Genomic DNA, 10,466 nt, shown 5'->3' with positions numbered 1-10,466 from the left:
AAACGGTAAGTAACAACCTTCCCCAGCCATTTCATTAAGCACCTCGGTCCATGTTACGTTTTGTGTTTGTTTGCATGCCCTGATTACACAATTCAGGGCGGTCTGTAGAGCTTGTTGGTAACTTTTTTTTAATTCCTACAGCATGACAAGCGTAGAGCTTACATGCGTGTGCAATCACTGTGGATTTGGTTTGTGTGGAAGGATTGTCACGGAAATTCAGTGTGGGGTCATCGTTTCGATTAAAGAAGATAAGAGGCTTAGGCAGAATTCGACACAACCACTAGGTTGCGAACCAAACGCGCTCGAGGCCACAAGCACGCTTTGGTGTTTTGGGGAAAGGAAATAGCGCAGTATGTCTCGCATATCGGCGGACACCTGAACCGCGCCGTATGGGAAGGGATAAAGGGGGGAGTGAAAGAAGAAAGGAAGAAAGAGGTGCCGTAGTGGAGGGCTCCGGAATAATTTCGACCACCTGGGGATCTTTAACGTGCGCTGACATCACACAGCACACGGGCGCCTTAGCGTTTTTCCTCCATAAAAACGCAGCCGCCGCGGTCTGGTTCGAACCCGGGAACTCCGGCTCAGTAGTCTAGCGCCCTAACCACTGAGCCACCGCGGCGGATAATGATCTGGGAACAAGAACAAACAAAGGACGCGTCTTCGTTTGGAGCTATCCACGAGGGCCACGATTAAACATTAATTCTTTCGCATTCCATGATTTCACAAGCAGTCTTCAGTGTCCTCAAAATTTCTTCGTTTTTTTTCTGACATATAACTGCGAATTTGTAAAGATAATACTTGTACATAGTTCCTGACCACTCTCCCTCCTATAGTTTATGGCTATAGTTATTTCATTTTTCTAATCTCCCTGATATCCCTTTATTTGCGCTGCCCCAGCTCAGGTGCTCGCAGCAGGAAAACTCTTTCCCTTCTTTTCTTTTTATTATTTGGATAAAATCACCGCTACTACTACTACATAGAATTGCCACCCATCACAGTTAGCATTCAACATTGCACATGCGACACGTGACACGCCGCCGCGGTGGCTGAGTGGTTATGGCGCTCGGCTGCTGGCCCGAAAGATGCGGGTTCGATCCCGGCCTCGGCGGTCGAATTTCGATGCAGGTGAAATTCGAGAGCCCCGTGTACTATGCGTTGTCGATGCATGTTAAAGAACCCCAGGTGGTCGAAATTTCCCAAGCCCTTCACAACGGCGTCTCTCATAGCCTGAGTCGGTTTGGGGCGTTAAACCCTCATAAAACAACGACCATAAAAAATGTACACAACGACCGGTCGTTCATGTTTATAGCATGCAAACAGCTTAAGGCCCTTGCTTACATGGTGCTAATTGCGGTTTACGTAGTGCTCTCATATTTTATTAGGTAAAATTACATTTGGTCAGAGAAAAGCAGTACAGCGAGACGTCGGAGCAAATGTATTATTATTCCAAAGGATATGCAAGGCACTGCAGATAATTTAGCGAAGCTTAAAGAGATAACATGCAAAGGTCCGAATAATGCAGAAATACAGCAGGCGCCTTCTGCGGGACATAATATTTCTGAAGTACGTAATTAACAAGTAGCGCTATCTCTCTTGTTATTCATAACTTTAGCTCAACATTTTCAACATAAATGTAGACCAAGTGAGGACTTTATTTAGAAATGTACGCATGCCAGTGTTACCGGATACGTTGTCATTCACAAGTAGACATGATGCAAAGCATGCAAGGCGAGCGAATTAAAGAGGAATCGCTCGTGGGCGATGTAAAACGGTATAGCATACCTACTGACAGAGGAGTGAAGCGGCAAGATTTGACACATAAAAAAAAAACCTGCAGCTGGTTCGCTTTCCCATCTCGAGGAATAAAAATAAGCGCACAACAATATGTTTGGATAGAACAGATGACAACCTAAACCTTGCAAGTGCAGAATATTTGCAGCGCGCGCATTTGTTTCTTCAAGCTTTCCTTAGCATTAGCTGAGCGACTCTGAGTACCAGGTGTTACCTGGAAGACGTTTCAAAAATATGCGTTTTGGCTTTAAAATATGGCTTTTACGCACAGTATTACCAGTGTGAATTGTTTCCGGTGAATCGTTTTAACTATTCAGCTGGTTAACTAGATTTTAATAATTAACTTTTAACAATTGCAGTTAGGCGCTTAGTTGTAATTTTAGATTTGTAGCCAGTAGTTAGTAATAGCCATATAAGTTTTTAGAATTTCCAAAACATGGTTACCTTTGGCCATGTGGATCGACAAAATTTGGCTGTTTCGACTAGTTACGCGCACTGGAAAGGTTTCTTTGCTTGCATGCTTTCGAAAGCGCATGTATTTTGGCGCTAACTGGTTCTTGAAAATTGGCTTTTGAGGAGAGGAAATGACACCGTAACTGTCCCGCCTATCTCGGCGGGCACCCGAATTGCACCGTAAGGGAAGAGATGAAGGAGGGAGTTAAAGAAGAAAGGAACAAATAGGTGCCGTTGTGGAGGGCTCCAAAATAATTTCGACAAACTAGGGATCTTCAAAGTGCAGTGATATTGCACAGCGCATGGGTGCCATTTGCGTTTCGCCTCCATAGAAGCGCAGCCGCTGCGGTTGAGTGCCAACCCGGGTACTCCGGCTCAGCAGATGAGCACCTTAACCACTGAGCCATCGCATGATGTAGCCAAATTTTGTCGAGCCACTGCGATGAGGGTAATCGCGTTTTCGAAATTCTAAAAACTGATACGGATATTAGTAACCTACCTCTAACTGCAACTAGGCGCCTAACTAATAGTTAAAAGTTAATATCAGAATTAGTAAACCAGCTTCCTCCCGGTTTACTGCCTGTTAACTACTGGGTAACTACCGGTTAGCTACAGTTTGCGGGCACTGGTATACTATGCCGCAAAATCCATATTTTAAAAGCGAAAGCTTTTCCTGCTTTCGTCGGAGCGATTTCGCCGTCACCTCACGTTTGATCTTGAACGTCCTTGCTGCGCCGCTGCCATAGCAACCCAGCAAGTGACTTCGCCGCGCCGCCAAGCCTAGTCTTCGCCGTCTCTGCGCAGGGGCTCCACAGCCGTGCAGCGGCTGCTGCCTGACCACGTTATCTAGCCGAGTATCAGCTGGATAAAAAAATATTAGCTGTTGCCCAACTACTGCTGAACCTTGTTAGAGAGCGAGAGCTGTGATGTATCGTGCAAGCAGACGCGGCTTAGCGTCTGTAGCGTTGAGTGCGTTCCGCACACTGGATGAGCAGTGCGCCCAACCTGCCACCCTGGCAGGTGGCATTTGAATTAATGGCTGATCGCGAGAGGGTGGTCAGGCTGCGGCCTATTGCTGCAGTGCCGCGTGTCTGCCACAACGTTGTCAGCGCTAATGCATGCAGCCCACATCTTTCTCTCACCACCATCACGTACCTCAAAGCGCTATTGAGGCGCCCAATTACACAGGTGGCCAGTTATATGCGCCCTTCCTTTCCACAAAATCACCAAGAAAGTTGTCAACGCCAACACCAATGAACACAATGAACGCCGACGACTTTCGCTTTGTTAGCTGAGCTAATTTTTTTTAATTTTTTTAATTGGTTTTTTGGAGGAAAGGAAATGGCGCAGTATCTGTCTCATATATCGTTGGACACCTGAACCGCGCCGTAAGGGAAGGGTAAAACCAGAAAGCTTAATTTTGATGATGACTTAGTCTTCTCTGTAACACCTGGTATGTGTTACTGCTGTTATCTGTATAAGAGAGCCCAGAAAAATTCAAACCTTTTTCTTTTGCATTTGTTTATTGATGTTTGAAAAAAAATGTTGTTAGCTTGCATATAAATAAGCTGCGAGGAATATAAACTTAGGAGGTGTCTTGATCACGTTTTCTTTAGGTTTTTAGGTTTTCATTGACTAAAATGTGTTAGAGAAATTGGTAAAATTGCACAGTAGGAGGCCCCAAAGCGCGGCAGTCAGGGAGACTTCCTATTACAAAATGTCTCCGCAATTGGTATACCGCCAGTTTTCACTCGGACTCACAAAAGGGACGACGAAAGGCGCGAGTGGACTACCTGCGCCGCACACACCGACAGGCACGAAATGCTGTATACGTCGACGCAGCCATGTACCCCAATTCCACGAACGCGGTGGCGGTAGTTTTGGACACCAACTTCAAGGAAATCGCCAGCGCCTCTCTACGCAACTGCTCTCCCACAGTAGCAGAAACGGCCGCAATCGGTCTCGCCATCCAGCAATGCGATACCACGCGAAACGGACTAAAAATTGTTACAGACTCCCAGTCGGCGTGTCGGCTCTTCCTCACTGGCAGACTTCCACACTCCATCGCTCCCATTCTGACTACCCCACATGTTAAAAATTCCACATGCAAGCACCAAATCACTTGGGCTCCTGGGCACGAGGGGCTCGAGGGAAACGAGGCCGCGGACAGTCTAGCTCGAGATACACCAACCGAGCGACTAACCTCCCCGACGTCACCCCTCTTCCCTCTATGTACGGCGAACGCCTCCTCCTTCTCCGAATGCAAAGGCAAGTCTATCCCCCACCACACTCGAAGCTAACGGCGGCAGAGGCGAGGGGCTGGCGACAACTACAGACGAACACCTTCCCAAACCTACACAAATACCATATCATGTTTCCCGATAGATACGACGGAATCTGCCCCTGGTGTGGCGGAATTCCAACAACATTCCATGTAACATGGGGCTGCTCCGGTAGCAAGCCCCCCGAACTAGACAAACATCAATCCGAGGAACAGTGGGAGTCTGCCCTGCTCAGCTCCGATTTGGTGACCCAGCGTAACCTGATATCCCAAGCAAGAGCAACTGCGGTGGACATTGGGGTCCTGAAATAAGGACTCCACCCAAAATCTGTTTTTCCCGCCTCTTTATCCTACCTTTCTATGAATAAATGTTTTCTACTACTACTACTACTACCGCCAGTTTTGAACACTCGACTTCCAAACTTAGTGATGATGCCAGAGACAAAGCATTTTTCATAAATATATTTTTTTCGCGCTAAGCGGGCAGCCTGAGTCCAGTAAGGTAGATAACGCGGTCAAGATTTTGAGCAAACCCTTCAATCCCCAGTAATTTAAGTCCTCTAAGGCACTCATTTCGTCACAAATGGATATGTTAACATTTGCATAAATTACCATTCAAGTTCATTGGCTCTTCATTTCGTAGTGACATATCTTTCCTTTGTCTTTTCTTTGGTTCACTTGTGCTTCGTTTGGTCGTTCCTCGGCGTGTGTGAGTTTTCTTGCGCTAAATGTTTCACCATGCCATCTTTTTTTTTACAGAGCAAGGGATACCTTATAAAATGGAAAGGATATTCCAAGTGGCATTGCTCCGTTGAACCAAGAAAAAATCTGAACGGCGCCTGTCTCCGGGAATTTAAGCACCCAAGCAAGCCATCGCCACAACGACTGGAAGCTGCTGCTGAGGAATTAATTTACGCTGTGCAAAAGAAACTTTCCAACAGCCGTCGATCCAGCGGGCTTGTCAAGGTGAACATAGACCTGGACATCTTTAGATGGGTTTTCAGTAGGAAAGGTAGGCCGCTCGAAAGGGGTTGGATTGTTTGCAATGAGTCAGACTTTTCAAAGCTGAATCTTCCCTTTGGGTGGCATACTCGAGAAACGAAACTTGGCAGTGTAGTGGCAATTGAGTTCCCAGTGCGTGTGAAGGCTACTGTGACACGACAGAAAGCTTGCAAGCTCTTTCCAAACGGCTATCCTGTGGAAAGTCTGCAAATGTTCCTTGTGTCGAAGGTTGTTGCATGCAGAACCTAACCCACAGAAATAGTGAGCCTTCCGCCTTTCACATATATGTTGCCAGCAAACGTTTTGGAACTTTGTTTTTTTTCGATATAGTATTGATTCTTGCATTTCAATTTGTGTTGTTTAGAATTTCTTAAAAATGAGTTCGGGAGCTTTGCGCTTAGAGATTTCTGAATGTGCAATTTCATTTACATTGACAAATAAGACAGTTCTGGAAATCTTTAGCAACAAAACGGTTTTGAAGAAATCTTATTTTGAGACAATAACATCTTTTATTCCACTTGGCATGTCCATCCCAGAGAGTTTAAAGGTTGCAGTAGAGACAAGATTTAGAAGCCTCTGCTCCTCGGTAGATACTCAGAACAGAAAATTTAATGGCCGAGCAAAAGAGGGGTTCCTTAAAAAAGAGCGCCATGTAAAAATTCCCTTCGATAAGGAAAGTTCTGTTCAAAATTCAAATAACAGTATCAAGGACATCATTATTCAAGCTTTACAAGAAGAAGTGAAGCGAATGGAGGGTGTATCAGAACGGTCTCTTTCTGAACTGCGTAAGTCCATTCAGGATTTTGAGGCAAAATGCCTTCAGCTGCAAAAAGAAAACAAAAGCCTGTCATCACAGGCAAAAAACTGCCGCTTGCTCAGCAACTGCGGAAAAGGGTCGGGGAAGGTTCGAAAAGCACCGATAGAAGAAAGCTGCATTCTGTAGGCAGCGTGATAGTTCAAGGGCTAGAAGAAATTTTGGAAAGCTATGGCTTGGACTTATGCAAGTTGGTTGTAGAAGACCTTCGAGGGCTACTGCACAAAATTACTTTTTCTGACATTGACGGAATCTCCGTGGAGCGAGGAATCAAAAAAGAATACCGCAGTAATGGTAAAACTGACTATCAGGATCTTTCTTCCCCCGAGAAGAAAAGCGTCCGTGCAATCACCGCGCTCTTAGACAACCACTTTGTAAGCAATGTTTTTTGGGAAAAAATGTCTTCAGCTGTCCCTAATTTACCCTAGCTCCGTGTCATCAATTCATACAGGCAAAAACTAGACGAAAGCACTGCTGTTATTAAAACCCTAGGAGAAGCAGCTGGCGCTCAGGTGTCTTTTGTGCACGAACTTGAAACTGCCGTTGCGGAGTACGCAGTGAATAGAGGTATGACAGGAGAACAGCTCAGGTCGCAGCCAATTTTGGTCAAAATAGAAGGAGATGGCTGTGTAGTCAGCACACTAACAAGCTGGACAACTCTATCTTTTCTCCTGATTGACAGCAGCCGGAGGCTGCAGAGCCATACCTTACATCGCCTGCTCGCAGTCGTCGAAGTCTCTGAAAACTATTTTCAGATTAGAGAAAGTTTGAAGGATTTGATAGACGAAGTTAACAGTGTTGTGAAAAGGGGCAGTGTCAGCTTGGAAGGACAGGAAGTTCCCGTCATAGTCTGTCTGGGCTCAGATCTAAAATTCTTGCTCATGGTTCAAGGATTGCAGTCAGCGTCTTCTAGGCACCCATGTCCTTTCTGTCGTATTAATTTAAAGGAACGAAGCAGAGCTGGGGCAAACACAGAGGAGTGTAATAAGCCGCCTCTTCTGCGCACTCTAAAAAACATGAGGGAGGACGGCATTGTTGAAGAATTCGGAATGAAAGTCGTTCCTCTATTCAACATTGAACCTGCATTTGTGGTTCCAGACATTTTACACATGGCCATTAGAGTCGTTAATCGCCTGGTTGATGGATTGATTGTCGAAGCAATGGACAAAGACAACCGCGATAAAGTTACGAACTTAAACACCAAGAGCACTCACGTGGAAGCAATTGTGCAGGCAATTAATAGCTATGGTGTAAAATTTGAATTGTGGCAGGACGAAAGAAAAGGAAAAAATTTCCCCTGTATTCAAGGAGACTCCTGCGAGCGCCTGCTCGAAATGCTGCCAGAGAGGCTCACTGGAAAACTCAGCCCGGAAATAGAAAAAAAATCATCTCACTTTGGAAAATGCTTAGTCGCATTTTTGATCATTTTGAACATAACACGAGCGGCGAAAGCATCGAGCAAGAAATAGCCAAATTCCATAAAACGTACTTAGAACTTGGAGAACGAGGGCATAAGGGTTACGGAGCTGAAAGAATGACGCCATATATGCATATTCTTGTCTGTCATGCCTCAAATAAGCATAAAGAATTCCAGTATTTGGGGTGGTTTTCGAGCGAAGGCATTGAGAAAAAGAATGATATTCTGAAGCATTTGCATCATGCAAGATCCAATAAATGGAATGCGGCCGCCGATGCGCTGAAGCTGGCAAAACGCCTTGAGAATAGCGCGCACGTAACAACAAGTCGAGCGTACAAAAAACACGATCGTTCATACTGGGTTGAGGGTATGATTGAAGAGAGTCGCACAAATAGGGCTCGAAGCGCTCCTGAAATGGAGCGCGAGGATACCCCTCCCGCTTGCATCGAGGATATATGGACGCGGTTGAACTGCGGACCGAATTGAAAGCTGCTGGCATTTCAACGAAAGTAAAATCTGTTCCCAAACTGCGTGAAATGCTTCGCAAAGAAAGAGAAAAACGATGTTTTCAGCAGTCGACTTGACTTCTATTAGCAAAAATTGCCTGCAATTAGCAATTGCCTGCTCGCGATGTTCCACAAGTCTGTATGCCTCAGTTTTTATCATTTCTTATTTTTTTAATGAAATATTCATCAAACATTTTTGTAGTGCAGTATGTGCACACTTGCAGCTTGAACGGTTTACTATGTCTCTTCACTCAATGCTAAAACTCGCATTCTCGCTGGTACGACTAAACGAGAGTGAAATGCTTTGTTTGTGCTTGTGGCGACTTATATGTGCAGTAAATGTTCTTCGTTCTTCGCCATATTTGTGATAATCTTCCTTGATGTGCAATATTTACACGCTGTATCTGTATTCATGTATGATATGTTTATATTTTTTGTATCGCGCCACGCTGTGTTGTTTTGTGTTTTTTGGGTTTCATCAAGATTAGGCCAATTGAGTTTTATAATTACTGCAGTGCACGCTTGAAATGCCTTCGCAGTGCACCTCTGGCTGCCTATGTTCCCTGCGAAACGGCGCGGTTCATGTGGCTGACCTCATTGTAGCGCGAATGTTGCACCTCTCCTTTCCTCACAACCAGCCTAGGGATGTGTGGCGGTTGCAAGTGGGACACGTCTATGTAGAAAGTGTAAAGTTTTGCCATACTTAATATTTACTACCGACACTTTCTCAAGCTGGTTCTGTGCATAAGTGCATTGTGTATTTCTAGCAAACTGTCGAAATGTATCGTTTAGACTTTTTCTGCGCCATGATGTGATGCGATAATAAATGTATTCTGTCATGTCAAGTAAACTGTCGCTTTGATTTTTTGTACGAGTTTTTGTAGCGATTATTACGGCAGCATTTCGAGCCTTCAACGTGGCGGTGCCGTGGTGGTGGCGGCACCGCCACCCTGTGGCTGCGTTGACACCCTGTAGATGCGCCGCCACCCTGTCACGTGGTTGGTCACGTGGTGCGGCTGATCACGTTGTTGGTCACGTGTTTGGTCACGTGACCAAGTTCCACTCGGGCAGCTGTAGCTATCGCGTCACTCCAGGTTTAACAAAAGCTAAACAACCGTTATTTTTTTTTGCAACTTGCACAAAAGGACAGGAACAAGGAATTGAGCAAAACACTCAACAGGTTAGGAAATTCGGTAGGCTGAAGAAGTTAAACTGAATGTACGCATTGCTACATTTAATTTTCGCTATTTTCAACTTCACTCCTGAACCTAATATGGCCTCCTTTTGGAGATTCTCATTTGCGATGGCATGTTCTATCTGCGGCCGCCTCAGCATTCACAGTTGAAGGCGAGGGGACCGAATTCCCGGGGGTATTCAGCGTCGGTCGTAATCGAGTCACGTCACCATGCTGGTGAGTAACGTCATGTAGATCCGGGCGTCAGGGTACGTTAGTAAGTTTCAGCTTTAACATAAGTGATGCGTCTCCACTTGGATCCCAATTTAGATCAGTTACGAAAAACAACAGAAGGAATAAAGAGGACCGGGTGGGACGCATTGCTGCCGTTATATGATCTCTAATCGTCTTTGAAACATTTGTCAGGCAGTGCTTTCAAATACGTGAAAAGGTATGTTTGGCGCATCACAGCTCCAGCTGCCGCTGAGCGAGTTCTTACAACGTGAAAAAGCAATGCTTGCTTTCCGATCCCTTATAGTTATGTCACACCCAAAAATAATTGTGGAATCTCCTTCATCACGCTTTCCCATAGCCGTATAATATTTCCATACGTTTTGGTTTATGGTTTATCGTCCCAAAGCGACTCAGGCTATGAGGAACGCCGTAGTGAAAGACTCCGGAAATTTCGACCAGCTGAGGTTCTTTAACATGCACTGAAATCGAACAGTACACGGACCACTAGCATTTCGCCTACATCAAAATCCAAGCGCTCCATAACGATCGCAAAGTACAACATTGATGACTTGACTACACAACTCCTCATTGCGGCAGCACTATGAGCAGTACTTTTGAACAAAGAAAAGAAATCGCGCTGAAATTAAGAATTTTGGGGAACACTTAGTTCCGCCTTGTTGGTATGATGCTATAGCATTAACAGGTCTTTTCTGCGGCTTGGTGTCCTCTGCATATTTTGTATTCGAAATTTCAGGCTATTTCGCATGGTCTCATGACGTAACATATAGCCCGGC

The sequence above is a fragment of the Amblyomma americanum genome, chromosome 3, assembly GCF_052857255.1.
Source record: "Amblyomma americanum isolate KBUSLIRL-KWMA chromosome 3, ASM5285725v1, whole genome shotgun sequence".
In the NCBI taxonomy this organism is placed as follows: Eukaryota; Metazoa; Arthropoda; class Arachnida; order Ixodida; family Ixodidae; genus Amblyomma; species Amblyomma americanum.
This window is presented reverse-complemented; position numbering follows the sequence as displayed.